The sequence below is a fragment of the Trachypithecus francoisi genome, unplaced genomic scaffold (genome assembly GCF_009764315.1).
Source record: "Trachypithecus francoisi isolate TF-2019V2 unplaced genomic scaffold, Tfra_2.0 Lachesis_group0, whole genome shotgun sequence".
Classification (NCBI taxonomy): domain Eukaryota; kingdom Metazoa; phylum Chordata; class Mammalia; order Primates; family Cercopithecidae; genus Trachypithecus; species Trachypithecus francoisi.
This window is the reverse complement of record NW_022681453.1, coordinates 10,564,614-10,581,134: the sequence shown is the minus strand read 5'-3', so window position 1 is coordinate 10,581,134 and position 16,521 is coordinate 10,564,614. Positions and strand designations below refer to the sequence as shown.

Genomic DNA, 16,521 nt, shown 5'->3' with positions numbered 1-16,521 from the left:
GGAGATTATGGGGAAGTCAGATAATAAGTAGCTACATGTAAAATATCAGGTAGTGAAAAGTACTAAGAGGAAATTAAACATCTTAAAGGGATGGAGTGCTGTGGGTGATGAGGGGCAGAGCTCTTCGGGCTTTTAGGAAACACCTCTCTGAGAGGTTACCTTTAATAGAAACTTGAGAAAAGTGTAACGGGCTGAGCCATACAAAGATCTTGGGTTAGAGAACTAAGGCATAAGATCAGCAAGAGAAAAGGCCCTGAGGCTTGGGATCTTTGAGAAAAATCAAGGGGGCTTGTGAGCCTGGGGCTCAGTGAGTGATGGGAGAGTATTAAGAGAGGCAGTCAGAGACTGAGCCAGGCGCCAGAGCACACAGAGGCTGGCTGGCAGGGGTGCAAACACAGGTTTTATTTTGTTTGTGATAGAAAGAGGGTTATAAGGTAGGAGGAGAAATGATCTGATTTAATTTAGTCAATGGGGACAAGAGTGAAAGCAAGGTGGCTATTAGGAAGCTGTGTAGGAATCTGTTTGAGTTCCTGATGTCTTGGAATAAATTAGTGCATTCAAATTGATAGGAAGTGAGTTGAGCCCAAGATCTATTTTTAAGGTATAGCCAAAGAGATTTTCTGGTGAAGTGCACATGGATTGAGTTTGAGAATCATGGATGTTACTGAGGGTTGGTTCAGATAGGTGAATGGTGGTATCATTTATTAAGATGAGGTACACTGGGGAAGGATCAAGAATGGGTATAAGAATTAAGAATTTAGTTCTGGTTAAGGAGGAGCTGCTTATTAGTATTCGAGTGAAGATGTTGAGGAGGCAGTTGGATATTTGGAGTTCAGCAGTGAGATCAGACCTGAGATGAATATTTGAGAGCCATACTTGTATGGATCACGCAAGTACTCAGTGTGTGGGGAGAGCTCAAGCCTGAGCTCTGGCTTTCTCCAACATTTAGAGGGTCCAGTAAAGGAGACAGAGACAGAAGCACTAGTATGACTAACCTACTAAAAACAATGCAAATTGTAAATGTAATATCAGAATCATTAAAATTATTAAAACAAGAGACTGGGACATTCTAGGTCTTGGGGTACCCACAAATTAATTTATACCTGAAAAGATGCCCCCAGATCCTCATTCTCTTCTCTGCTGTATTCAAGGGTATAATTGTGCTGCCATTTTTTTCTCAGTCACCGGAGAAACTATGATTTTGAGGTTTAACCATAGATGGAAGAAATGCCAATATGTAAAGAACTTGTGAATATATGAATATGCCAAATAAGTGAATTTTTGGATATGCTAAAATGTCAAGTTGTGAATAAACAAATATGTAAAAATGAAATATTTGTTGATTTATTGTGAGTGGCTTTTTCATAATTCTAAAGCTTTTGTTAATGCTTGCATATCAGTATAACCTGGGAAGCTTTAGAAGCATACCAATGCCTGGGATCTACCCCAGACCAATTAAATCAGAATTTCTGAAGCATCAACTTTTTTACTTTTTTTTACAACACTCCTCAGGAGATTCTGATACGCACCCAGGGTTGAAAACTACTTGCCTGTATGTACATATCATTTTATGTAGCTGTAATTGTTATGATAAATACAATACTGTTTTGATTCTTTTCATATGGTATTTCCTTTTTGCATAATCATTACAGTTTGAGACTTGATAAATTGAATAATATTGACATAGTATCATATACAGTACTTAGTCATTGTCCAATAGCTAAGACTAAGGTTGCATTTAATTTTGGAGGACATGTGTAACACCGCAATTAATTTTTTCACCAGTCATATTGTATCCTTCAGCAAAATATTAGGACATGATATGCAGTTCATTATATTCATATTACTTTCTAAACCTTTAAAATGATTTACAATCCTCTGGAGTATTTGGGGAAACAGATTCATCAAAATCTTACCCAAGTTGAGTGTTAGGTATTTTCTTTTTTAATTGCTAGAGTAATGGATTGTACTAATAAGAGCACTTTTTCTTGCAAACGTAGAAACCAACTTGATGCCTCTTAAAAGAAAAATGAGAATTATTTCTTATGTGACTAAAAAGTCCAGAGGTTATCAGAATTTTGGCAGCTATGGATCCAGGGAGTGAAATAATGGTGCAAGATTCAATTTCTCTTTTTCTAATGGTCAGCCTTGCATTATTCTTGATGGACTTTATTCTTGGGCAGGACCGTATATCCTGCTAGTTTAGACTGTTTTAATACTCTAGCATAAGCCTGGGATTCATTCTGATTGGCTCAGCCTGAACTAATCATTTTGGCTACATGCCTCTCTTGGATTCAGGTTTAAAATCTCCATATCAGAAGAACATGGATTCAGAACTGGGGGAGAATGATGCTGTAGAGAGATGCTAGGCAAGCAAAAACCACTTCTACAACACAGATTTGAGATTATGTGTAATTTTAGCATGCATTTATGTTACTGTTCTAACATTATTTTAATACAATGTTTAGGATGTTTACATAGCAACATATACCACATTATTTAATTAAGTAATCAATTTATTTATTTATTGAGGCAGAGTCTCTCTTCATCACCCAGGTTGGAGTGCAGTGGGGTGATCTCGTCTCACTGCACCCTCCGCCTCCCGGGTTCAAGCAATTCTCAGCCTCAGCCTCACGAGTAACTGGGATTACCGGGGTGTACCACCAGGCCTGGCTAATTTTTGTATTTTTGGTAGAGACAAGGTTTCACCATATTGGCCAGGCTTGTCTGGAATTCCTGAGCTCAAGTGATCTGCCCACCTCGGCCTCCCAAAGTGCTGGGATTACAGGCATGAGCCACTGTGCCTGGCCTATTTTAAAAATTACATTTATTTAAATAAAGAATCCTTTAAAATACTTATAAATGAAAAATAAGTGATTTTCAGAATAACAACTTTACTTGTTAAGAATTCTACATATATAAACTTTTTCTTGACATCTGTAGGTCAAGATTTGGCTCAAAGGCTTGTGAAATTAGCATTGATGAGCACAGGACATAGTGAAGAAAAACAAACATAAACAAGAAATTAGCATTGAAATTATGAAATTAGACATGTAGAATGTCCAGTTGCACATATGGTGTTCCATGGGATAGTTATTCTGAACATATTGTGTGCTCACAAATTATATCTCTTAAATTTTAGGAGTGATAGAAGATTCAGCAGCTCCTGAGATATGTCTTTTTAATCTGTTGGTGGTTTATTAAAAAGAAATCATAACTTTAACCAGCCCATCACCATAATTTTAAAGTTTGCAAAACACCAGCAATCATATATAATTGAAGTCGTATTGGTAAAGAATTATTAATCATTTATTCAAGGTGATGGAGCATAACACTCATGCTTAAAATATTCCCATTCAGAAGGGAAGATGAAAAAGCAATATAGCAATCTCTTTTGAAAACCAGCTTATCATTTATACAGTACAAGGCACAGGAGTAAAAATAAAGTGCTTATGTTCATTTCTGAAGGCACCACTGATACATTAGAACCCAAACTGTGATAAGGACAAGATTAGATCAAATTTTCTCTACAATAATACTGAAACATTTGGTTACATGAGAAAAAATATTCATGCTGTTTCCTATTAGCTTCGTTTTGTTTTCATCTATTAAAATTAATATGATCTCTAGTAGCAGCATGCCACATTCTTGTGATACATAAGGTACATTTTCATGTGCTCTTTAACAAGAATACAGCCTAGGAAAAGGATTTTTAATTTTTTTTTTCTTTTAGGGATGGGGTCTCGCTATATTGCCAGGCTGGAATGCCGTGGCTATTCATAGGAGCGATCCCACTATTGTTCAGCACGGGAGTTTTGACCTGCTCCATTTCCGGCCTGGGCCAGTTCACCCCTCTTTAGGCAACCTGGTGGTCCCCTCCCAGGAGGTCACCATATTGATGCCGAACTTAGTGCGGACACCTGGTTGGCATAGTGCACTACAGCCCAGAACTCCTGGGCTCAAGCAATCCTCCCACCTTAGCCTTCCGAGTAGCTGGGACTACAGACCCACCCCACTCTGCGCCTGGCTGTTTTTCTTTAGTGTTGACAAACTGAGGTCATTTGGCAAGAGAAACAGTGGAAACATAGCAAGGTGGAGAACATTTGTAATTATGGCAAGGTATAATATTTTAAGACATGAATCTCTATTTACTTATCTATACTAAGGGCAACTAATAAAATGTATCTGCTACAGATAAATACACAACAAAATAATATATGTATGGATTGATAAAAATTGAGGCTCATAGTAATTTGGCTTTTAACTTTAGCTCATGAAGTTTGTAATTCATTAGATATAAAATTAGCTCAGAGACTAACTGTATAGAAGTCATATTAGTATTAATCTTCACCTGAGAATGAAAACATTCTTTACATCTAGAATCTTAAAAAATGTTTTTGGCTGAGCACGATGCTCATGCCTATAATCCCAGTACTTTGTTAGGCTGAGGAAGGAGGATCACTTGAACCCAAGAGTTCAAGACCAGCCTGGGCAACACAGGGAGACCCCCATCTCTACAAAAAGTTTAAAAAAAAAAAAAAATAGCCAGGCATGTGGTCCCAGGTACTCGGAGGGCTGAGGCAGAATAATTGTTTATGCCTGGGAGATCAAGACTGTAGTAAGCTGTGGTCGTGCTATCAGAGTGAGACCCTGTCTCAAAAAAAAAACAAAAAACAAAAAAACAGTTTCTTCAGCTATCAGTTGGATACAGACAAACTTTCCCTTACATTTGAATTTCTGGATCTTCAGGCCTGTCAAGTCATTATGCCCTACCCCACATTCTATCCTTATGAATGTTCCAATAATAGACATGTTAATAGATGATTTCTACATTTCTATGATTCTAATCTGTATGCATTCTTGCAAGTTAATTTTTCCTTAGTTGATTCATAAAACAAGAGCTAACACTTACTGTTTTTATGTCAGTTATTCTTCTAAACGCTTTACCTGGATGTTGGTACCATTTTACAGATGGAGAAACCAAGTCAAGGGAAGTTAAGCGTCATGCCTACAAACACATAGCTAGTAAATAAAGTTATTCTGGCTTGGATGTCCAATACTCTATGACCTCATATGAAGCCTTATCACCTTAGGGTGGAACTTCTTTTCTTTGTAAGAGCTAAAGTGTCCACCTACAATTATGCAGCAGTGAAAGAGCTAAAGAGATAGGTGAAGCCTTTCTAAGACACCAATCAATGAGCTCTGAAGAAAATACCAGAAACCAGTTTTAAAATTCTGGTTAAAATTTCTATAAAGCATGAAATTAGAAATTCCTCAGACTGGGCCAGGCGTGGTGGCTCACACTTGTAATCCCAGCACTTTGGGAGGCTGAGGCAGGTGGATCACGAGGTCAGGAGTTCGAGACCAGCTTGGCCAACATGGTGAAACCCTGTCTCTACTAAAAAGTAAAAGAATTAGCTGGACATGGTGGTGCGTGCCTGTAATCCCAGCTACTCGGGAGGCTGAGGCAGGAGAATCTTTGAAAACTGGGAGGCAGAGGTTGCAGTGAGCTGAGATTGTACCACTTCACTCCAGCCTGGGTGACAGAGCAAGACTCAGTCTCAAAAAAAAAAAAAAAAAAAAGGAAATTCCTCAGACTACACTTTTTAAGAAGACAATATTGAAATTTAATTATTTCTGTTGACCTTATGGAATCTAATAGTGGAACCTGACAAAAGTGTCTCCCAGCATTGTTCTTACTATGCTAAAGAATCACATGTATGCTATCGTATTGAAGATTGAAACTCTTTCTCACTTTTAAAAAATTTTAATAAATGTGTGGGTCAAATTTCTCTTGACATTTTCTTTATTTTAACAGCGATTACTTTTAGAATTAAAACTGAAAAGCCCACGTAGCTAGAATGTTAGTATGCCAAAACAGTAATAATTTGGAAAAAATTTAGTTGGTTAAAAATTATAGCATTAACCATCTAACATGGCAGTTCTCATTTTGTTCTCAGAATACTTTCGTGCTCTTAAAAATTGAGAATTAAAAAACTTTTTTTGTTTAGAAAATTTTATTTATAGGTCAGGCACGTTGGTTCATGCCTGTAATCCCAGCACTTTGGGAGGCTGAGGCGGGCAGATCATGAAGTCAGGAAATGGAGACCATCCTGGCTAACACAGTGAAACCCCGTTTCCACTAAAAATACAAAAATTAGCCAGGCGTGGTGGCAGGCGCCTGTAGTCCCAGCTACTCTGGAGGTTGAGGCAGGAGGATGGCGTGAACCCGGAAGGCGGAGCTTGCAGTGAGCCGAGATCGCGCCACTGCACTCCAGCCTGGGTGAGAGCGAGCTCTGTCTCAAAAAAAAAAAAAAAAAAAGAAAAGAAAATTTCATTTATTAGTATTTACCATACCAGAAAACGGGAAAATTCTTTAAAATAATTAATTTTAAAAATAACACATCATTTAATATTAACATCTATAATATGTTTTTTATATTTATTTATTAACTTTTTTTTTTTTTTGGAGATAGAGTCTCATTCTGTCACCCAGGCTGGAGTACAGTGGCATGATCTTGGCTCACTGCAGCCTCTGCCTCCCAGGTTCAAGTGATTCTCTGGCCTCAGCCTCCTGAGTCACTTGGATTACAGGGATACGCCACCATGCCCGGCTAATTTTTGTATTTTTAGTAGAGACGGGGTTTCACCATGTTGGCCAGGCTGGTCTCGAACTCCTGACCTCAGGTGATCTGCCCACCTCAGCCTCCCAAAGAGCTTGGATTACAGGCATGAGCCTCTGCACCTGGCCATTAACATTATTTACAGACAGGGTCTTACTCTATTGCCCAGGCTGGAGTGCAGTGGCATGATCAGAGCTCACTACAGCCTCAAACTCCTGGGCTCGAGCGATCCTCCTGCCTTAGCTTCCCAAAGTGTTGGGACTTCAGGCGTGAACCACCATATATATGTTTTAATGAAGAAATAATATATTTTATAGAACAATATAATTAGTGATAAAAATGTATTTTATATTTTTACAAATATCTTTAATGTTTGGACTAAGAAAAGACATTTGGATTCTAATATCTGTTTCTGGATTCAATCTGTTGTGATAATGTTGCTTTGATTGAAGTATAAGAAGAAAACCTGGCCTCATCCAGATATATAGTTGGAAATAGCATTTTTTAAAAAGATAATTATGGATTTTTTTTTCTCTTATTACATCCAACTTGTCAAGTGGTAGCTTCTTGAAGGTTGTTTGCAATGTGGATCTGAAACCATATCAATGAACTTCTTGTCTCTGTTACCTTAAAATTCATTCACTGTCTTGCACTTTAAATGGATCGTTGCCCATGCATGATTCTGAAACATCATGCATTGGTCATTTAGAAAATATTGGCTCACTGATTTTGCACATCTTCCAAATGTTGACATTTCTTTAGGCAGTATCACAAATCACATTTATTCTTATCACTACCAATTTCATCAGCAATGTCTTCAAGTATTGGGCAACTGACAAGCTCATTGTGGAGAATACAAGTTTTTCAAAATTCTAGCTTTAGCTTGAAAGCTTAAATTTTATCATTGGTGACATATAACGCCAGTTATTTTTCTTGAAGTGACAGTAGAGTGACCAACTCGCTCAGCTTTGCCCAAGACTGCCAAGGGTTTGCAGATCCCACTTTAAGACTCACTGATTTAACAGAATATTGTTTATACAGTGTCTATGATGAATATTTGATATTAATTGCTCTTGAGTAAACATTACCACAGTTCTTACTTTTTTTGTCTTTTCATTCATTGTTATAGAGGTCAGTATCTCCATTTAAAACTATATTCACCTCTGGAAAAGGTACTTCAAATAACTTCAAATTATGAATCAGAAATACCCTCTTGATGTGGAGAAGGGTCAGTTAAAAAAAATACTGTGAGTATAGTACAGTGAATGACAGTCAGGGAAACACTGTCTCCCTAGGGGTCTTGGTGTTTTGTTTTATTTGACTTTGTTGTTGCAGCTGGGGAGGGGAGTCACTGGCATTGAGTACCCCAGGGTTAGGGATGCTAAATGGCTTCCCAACCAAAAAATCCAACCCCATTAACAAAAACATCATTTTTGAGAAACACTATATGTTCTCCAGCTTTCTGTAGTAAAATGACAAGTGCTTTGTTCCTTCAGGAGGAATATGTACCAAGGAACAGTAAGCGCTATGTCAAAGGAGAAGAAGAAATGACAACATATTGCTGGAAGGTATATGTGCTAATGGGAATGGGACTGAGTTATATGACCCTGTTGGTAGAATTACTAAGGATGGAGGGAGGAGAGATTGATGGCATGCATGAGAGCACCAGGTCTTCCTTGTGAATTACCTTCTCTATCTGGCACTTCCAGCCCTGATTACGGTATCATTTCAACAAAGATGATTTTTAAATTGTAATTTATAATGTGATATATAATATATATACACATACATTTATTGCACATTCCAAAATACATTTCACCTATATTTCCTTATTATTCAATAGGAGTCAATTTGGCAAAGTTCTAAAACAAAAACAAAATTTCTGTTTTTTATATAATCTTCATAGAATAAAACTGATAGGTTTACTATTTTCAGAGTTTTTAGCTACTTAGTTCCTATTGTTTTAAAACAGAAAACTTAGACTGCAAGGAGGGAATAGACTTAGAAAAAAAAAATCACTTGGTAGCTCAATGAAAGTAACTGCCAATACATGGAGATAACTGGACTTAGAAGGTCATGACTAGACCAGGTATTTAGAATTTATTTGCATTTTAAAAGTCGAATCCATTGCAAACTTATATGGGTGAAGCTTGAGGTTTTGTTTTTCGGTTTCAATGTTTTATAAAAGCTTAGCTTTTTAAGTTGTGGTAAGTATCAAAAGGAAATATTAATTAAAGCAAAGTATCATAATAATCCTTTGTGTGATTTTACCATAAACATTTTCAATTTCTCATATACTTTTTTTTTTTTAAAGACTGTGTCTCATTCTGGAATGCAGTGACACAATCAGAGTTCACTGTAAGCTTGAACTCCTGAGCTCCAGTGATCCTCTTACCTTAGTCTCCCAAGTAGCTGTGACTACAGGTGCATGACACCATGCTTCAGCCTCTCAACGCACAGGGATTAAAGGCGTGAGCACCCATGCCTGGCCATGGACTTATTTATTTTTTTATTTGTCAGCTGGGAATTTTGATTCCTACTTATTTTTTGCCGTAATATTTTGTTTGTTTCGAGACTCCTAAGACATTATCTCTCAATGGTCAGAAAAAGGCTAATACTATTTATTTATTTTCTATATCTTTGGTTGCCTTGATAAAACAAATAATTGAGGAAAAATAGTTTTAAACAAGAAACCTTACCTAATGAATCACCAGTGTACTTATCTAGTATTTGGCACTTCAGATCATATTTCTCCAATCCCTGTTTTAGTAGTTATGAGAAATCCGTAGATTGTTTCTCTTTGAAATCAGAAAAAGTAGATTTAAATCCTAGATCTGCTTCCATCAGCTGAGTGACTTGGCTAAGTTTCTTAAGCTCTCTAGGTCTGTGTACTAGGCTTAGCATTACATTGTTTAAATAGGCTGAGCTATCAATTGTATTAAAAGTTTTAAAGAACCTCTAAGTAAATTTATAATCTCAAAAAAAAAAAAAAAACATAAAAAGTACTTTTGAAAAGGACGTGGGGCCAGGCGTGGTGGCTCATGCTTGTAATCCCAACACTTTGGGAGGCTGAGACAGAAAGAATACTTGAGCCTAGGAATTCTGTACAGGGAGACTGTCTCTACCAAAAAAAAAAAAAAAAGCCATGTATGGTGGTACACACCTGAGGAGGTTGAGGTGGGAGGATCACTTGGGCCTAGCAGGTCTAGGCTGCAGTGAGCTGTGATCACACTATTGCACTCCAGCCTTTCTTTAGACCCTGTGTAAAAACAAAAAACAAAAACAGGAGGTGGGCTTAGGAGGTTAAGGAGGCCCCAAAACTGTCCAGGATTTTGCATAGCATCTGTCATCTAGTGGGGCTCTTAGATGATCAATGAATGTGTCCCATTTCTGCCTTTCACATGAGCATCTCTGGGTGTGCTAGTGGGCAGGTGGAAGGAAGCCTCTTAGGGTTTGGTTCATCATTGGATATTTTTTCCTTTTTTTGTTGACACAGGATATCACTCTGTCACCCAGGCTGGAGCACAGTGGGGCGATCACGGCTCACTGCAACCTTAATTTCCCAGGCTCTAGTGATCCTCCCACCTCAGCCTCCCAAGTAGCTGGGACTACAGGTGTGCACCACTACACCTGGCTAATTTTTGTATTTTTAATAGAGATGGAGTTTCACCATGTTGCCCAGGCTGATCTCGAACTCCTGGGTTCAACAGAGTCACTTGACTTGGCCTCCCGAAGTGCTGGGATTACAGGCAGGACCCACAGGGCCTGGCCAGATACATTTTATTAACTTATTTATTTATTTATTTAGAGACGGAGTCTCCCTCTGTCACCCAGGCTGGAGTGCAGTGGCACAATCTCAGCTCACCACAACCTCTGCCTCCCGGGTTCAAGCAATTCTCCTGCCTCAGCCTCCCAAGTAGCTGGGATTACAGGCGCCCACCACCACACCTGGCTAATTTTTTTGTATTTTTAGTAGAGACGAAGTTTCACCATATTGGCCAGGTTGGTCTCGAAATCCTGACCTCAGGTGATCCACCCACCTTGGCCTCCTAAAGTGCTGGGATTACAGGCATGAGCCACCACGCTCAGCCATTATCTTATTTTTATCTGTTATGAAAATTATAAACATGATAGAACCATTAGTAAACACAAATGAGAATAAACAAGAATTTAAAAATAATCCGTAGTCATTGTTCTCAGTATTACAACCACTTTAACAGAAATACATCTTTTAAACAAAAATAAGACAAGATATTTGGCTGGGCGCGGTGGCTCAAGCCTGTAATCCCAGCACTTTGGGAGGCCGAGGCGGGTGGATCACGAGGTCAGGAGATCAAGACCATCCTGACTAACATGGTGAAACCCCGTCTCTACTAAAAATACAAAAAAATTAGCCGGACGTGGTGGCAGGCGCCTGTAGTCCCAGCTACTCGGAGGCTGAGGCGGGAGAATGGCGTGAACCCGGGAGGCGGAGCTTGCAGTGAGCTGAGATCCGGCCACTGCACTCCAGCCTGGGCGACACAGCCAGACTCCGTCTCAAAAAAAAGACAAGATATTTAATGTCACATTTCTGTCTGGCTTCTTTTAGGATGAATATTGGAGAGCTGGCTACATTAAATCCATACTTTGAAAATGAGGTGTGGGTAGTTTTTGGGGCTTTTTTTTGTGTGTTTTTTGAGACGGAGTTTTGCTCTTGTTACCCAGGCTGGAGTGCAATGGCACGATCTCAGCTCACTGCAACATCCACCTCCCCGGTTCAAGTGATTCTCCTGCCTCAGCCTCCTGAGTAGCTGGGATTACAGGCATGTGCCACTACGGTGGGCTAATTTTTTTACTTTCAGTAGTGACAGGGTTTCTCCATATTGGTCAGACTGGTCTCAAACTCCCAACCTCAGTTGATCTGCCCGCCTCAGCCTCCCAAAGTGTTGGGATGACAGGCGTGAGCCACTGCGCCTGGCCTGAGGTTTGGGTAGTTTTAAGGCATATGCAATTCCTAAAAATCCTCAGTTTTTGAAAAATTGAATACCTATTTACAAATGGTAGCATTTAACAATACCTTTTTTATATGCTTTTCAAATCTATACTAGTACTGAACTATTATCTCTGTGAATTATTAAGTTGCCTAATACTTTGAGCCTATTCATCCTGAGAACAATTCAGTTTTCAATCATTTCTAAGCTTTTATTGAAGTCTTGATTTCCCCTTCCATAGAAATAAACAGAAGGTAACTGAGAGAGACAACAAGCCTGTTGTTTAGCAGCAAGCTTTTAGCACAAAATTGCTGTCTGCACAAGTGGTATCAACCATCATTACACCTGCTTGCAAATGTGAAGACAAGCAGGGCCATGATCGGTCAATCTGGTTATTGACTTCAGGCATCTCACTTCAAAGGTGATTGCAATTTCACCAACTGTCCCAGCCATGTGTGAAAACTGTGCTTTAAGGAACTCTGCGACCAATAATAGGTTAAATGAGAACATTGCTTTGAAAGTTTATGAAGATTACCCAGGCAATGAGAATATGAGCTGTGTCTAGCCCCCTCAACTAGCATTTGCAACCATTCTTTTAAATTCTAGTGTCAAATTTTAAGTATCTCATTATAGTTTTTTCTAACAGTAGCAAATTACAGAAAAGAAGATCTTACTTTTGACTTTTAAACAGCAATTAAGCATTTGCCTCTAAAATTCTAAATTTGCTTCCTTCATGGTAAGGTCAGCTTGGTTGAATTAGCTAAAAACGTGTACTTCTTCATATATTGACTTCCAGGACAGTTCAAGTGATCTTTTGCATTATGTTCTTGTAGATACATGAGATTTAGAGAAGAGGTAAAAGCTGAATTAGTCATTATCACACTAACTTTGTGATTATAAATTTACTTAGAGGTTCTTTAAAACTTTTAATACAATTGATAGCTCAGCCTATTTAAAGAAACAACAGGTCTATGACTCTGTGTACTAGGCTTAGCATTACATTTTCACTGCTTTCTGATGTCAATACTTGTTATTGTCTTTGTAATTAAATCTAGTTTCCATTTATCATCCAAACCAGGCAACCAGCAACTTTACATTTCTCTTCCATTACCTTCAAAGGAGTAATCCTCCATCCTCAACCTGCCCATATCTCATAAGGCTGTGCACAAAAATAAGGCCAGAAAGAATTGAGGTTTATAATTGTACTGTGTATTGACCCTTGGAGTGGTGTTTTTTGAATTACTATTTTTAGTAGTTTTGTTTTTTTTTTTCAATTAAAGATTCAGAAAAAGGAAGAATTCAGGACTTGCTTTTCATGTCATCTCCACGAAGCTGTTAAGAAGAGCTGCCCTGCACCCATCCTGTTTGTGAAAACAACCTTCCCAGAGGAACCCCACACCATTATTGTTCTCCCGGTTCCTGTTGGTAATTGATTCAGGAAGCTTTCTTGAAGAATGTGGGTTTCTACTTCATTATTACTACTGCTGAATATGTTACACATGGATTGTAAAAAATTTTAATGCATCAAAATGAATAGCAATACAACTATAATGAATATAATTTAGACCTTCAGGGTACAGAATTTGCAGTGCTGCAAACATTCATTTTGAACATCAATGATAATTACATTGTAGCTATAACAATATAGAAAATGGACTGAAATAACCTTCTTTCTGTAATATTCTGCAAGTTGTTTGATAAAAGGAATTCCATCACTTGTTAAGTTGTCTGTTTTGTATGTAGGGGAAGATGGAGGTAAGGGTGTGTGGAATGAGAGACAATGAGAGGAGGACAGATGGGAATATGCTATGTAGTTCTTTATTTTGTAATTGTATTACAGTTTATAAGAAATAGTGATGTTAGTAAGCTTCAACAAGGACCCACCATAAATGTAGGTAGAGGCAGGGACAGAGAGCAGGACACCGAAACAGGTTATGTGGTCTCAGTAATGGGACAATGCCTACTTTGTTCTCTTCTTCTTCTTCTTCTTCTTCTTCCTCTTCTTCTTTTTTTTTTTTTTTTTTTTTAAGGAATGCAAGTCAAACAATAAGTGGAAGACTCTCAAGCTGAGTCACCCAGGTCATGACATGAAGGTCAGTTTGGTCTCTCTCTTCACTTCCTCCCACCCCACAGGGAGTCGTCTGCTTGGGGAAGGATAGACACATTGCCGGGCTACAGTGCAGGGCCCGTTGTCATCCTGAGCCACCCTGGCTTCCCCGCAGGCCTCCTGAGTTGCAGCCTAGGAATGTAGCAAAAGGTGAGCCAGTGTGGCCGGGTTTTCCTCTCCCACACGCCAAATATGTCCACAGCTTCGAGTCCCACTTTCCTCTGAGCAAATTCTTCCCCACTCTCTTTCAAAATGTTAATTAGAGTTTATCCACTAGGTTCCCAGCATTACCACTTTTTTGAGCAGGTAAATCAGATAATTCTTCTCATGAGCTTCAGCTTCTTGCTGAGTTGTGTCCTCTCTTCTGGAATGACTGAGGAAAGGTGCTATGCACAGAAAGTTCAGCTAATGTGTGGCTGCTCCACTCCTCCAGCTGAGACCATTTGTTTGAAGGATATTACCATCAGTTACAATGGAATCTTGAAACATTTTCACTCCAGTATGCTGCAATCTTGCAATCTCCTTGAGAACTAGAGGGATTTTTTTTCTTGAGGATTTTTTTTTTTTTTTTTTGTAAGGTTTCACCAATAGGAAGAAGCCTCCCTGGAAATGAGTGAGACTCAGCAGGTCTGGCACAGCTAACCTTGATCGTTCCTAGCTCGTGTGTTATTGCTGCTTCTTGCCCAGCCTCCTTTCTGTTTTTTAACCTGGACTCCTCTTTTATGTTCACTTATTTCATTATTTGAAAGAAAACAGAAGGACCGGGAAACTCTAGTCCAGTCATGCTCCTGGACTCCTGTCTTGCCCTGCGGTTTCTTTTGATCTAAATTTGTTTCTCACTATTACAAATGTGGTAGCTGAGAAGCCTGCAGAATCTGAAATAAACTAAGGGTTTGTATGAGGACTTATATATTAATATAAGTGTGGGAAGCAAGGTTTATCTTCTATGTATTTCTACCTGATCGCACATTGGCTACAATGGCAGATATTGCATCCTTGCTTCCCCAACAGAGGTTTTATGGCCACAAGGAAGTATGAGTTCCTACATTTAATTACAGCATATGGTGAGTTACAACATGCTCTGCTGCTGGTTTTACCACTTGAGAAGTAATTGGGGGATTGTCCATTCTTAGATGTTTAATTGCCTCAGGGCTGCAGAAGAGGTGTTGCCACAAGCTGGTTTCACAATGAAAGGCCACCTCTGGGATGCAATAGATTAGGCTTGCCTGCTTTTCTTGGGCAAAGACAACATGAACTCCAGCCTGCCTTTGTAATAAACTGCTCTTTCATCTTTATTTTTTGCTTTCTTGGCTGGCTTTTACAAAAAAAAGTCAAATTTTAAAAGAAATGGGCTTTGCAGATGCTGCCGCTTGAGGAAATTCTTGTACTACTAGCCATGGTCAACCCTACCGTGTTCTTCGACATTGCCGTCGACGGCGAGCCCTTGGGCTGTGTGTCTCCTTCGAGCTGTTTGCAGACAAGTTTCCAAAGACAGCAGAAAATTTTCGTGCTCTGAGCACTGGAGAGAAAGGATTTGATTATAAGGGTTCCTGCTTTCACAGAATTATTCCAGGGTTTATGTGTCAGGGTGGTGACTTCACACGCCATAATGGCACTGGTGGCAAGTCCATCTATGGGGAGAAATTTGAAGATGAGAACTTCATCCTAAAGCATACAGGTCCCGGCATCTTGTCCATGGCAAATGCTGGACCCAACACAAATGGTTCCCAGTTTTTCATCTGCACTGCCAAGACTGAGTGGTTGGATGGCAAGCATGTGGTCTTTGGCAAAGTGAAAGAAGGCATGAATATTGTGGAGGCCATGGAGCGCTTTGAGTCCAGGAATGGCAAGACCAGCAAGAAGATCACCATTGCTGACTGTGGACAACTCGAATAAGTTTGACTTGTATTTTATCTTAACCACCAGACCATTCCTTCTGTAGCTCAGGAGAGCACCCCTCCACCCCATTTGCTCGCAGTATCCTAGAATCTTTGTGCTCTCGCTGCAGTTCCCTTTGGGTTCCATGTTTTCCTTGTTCTCCCCTATGCCTAGCTGGATTGCAGAGTTAAGTTTATGATTATGAAATAAAAACTAAATAACAAACAAAAAAATTTTAAAAGAAATGATACTTAAATTGGAAATTGGCTGCTCACTATTCAGTTAGGGAAGGCATATGTGGCATTCTATCAATGGTCCATCATGTACATATTTTTATTTGAATTCCTGTAAGTGGCTGCCCTTTTCCTAAATCTCCTTAATTTATTCAATAAAAATGTTATCCCCTAAATATGCCAGACACTAAGGGTTTTAAATTTCATCTTGTTTTTTATATTACATATTTCATATTGGATATTTAAAATAATATTTTGAGTTTGTGTTAATATACTATTTTCCATTTGAGCCATGTTGACTTTTTTAAAGAGTTTCAAGATATAACTTATGTCTACATTTGCACCATAATGTGAATTCGTGATTTTCAACTCACTTGAAATACTATTTTTAATAGAGTTGATTTGTTTTGTAGACTAATTTTGTGTGTAATTGAAATGTTTCTTTTATAGATACTTCAGTACATTTTGTTGCCATGGATTCATTTCTCACATCTAATTCCTAACCCTGGAACAATAATTTTTAAAAATTAGCAGAGAATATTTCTTTTTAGATGAGTCTTAAGACCTTTCCAGTTTTAGATTGCTTTCTGTTGAAATGAGAAGTTGTGTTTTAGAAGGACACGATTGATCTCCATGATGTCAGCTTCAAAAATCAATCAGCCTAAATAAGGAACTAGGGCTTCATGGAGAAAGGCTAATTTCACGGTCGT

At 38.7% G+C, this 16,521-nt stretch overlaps 1 pseudogene across 1 annotated transcript; it reads left to right on the top strand.

Annotated features, from left to right (window-relative positions):
* The first annotated feature begins 15,081 nt into the window (after positions 1 to 15,081).
* On the top strand, positions 15,082 to 15,803 carry LOC117079767 (annotated as a pseudogene). Its single transcript, XR_004435609.1, has one exon. The product of XR_004435609.1 is annotated as a peptidyl-prolyl cis-trans isomerase A-like (transcript).
* Positions 15,804 to 16,521: the final 718 nt, after the last annotated feature.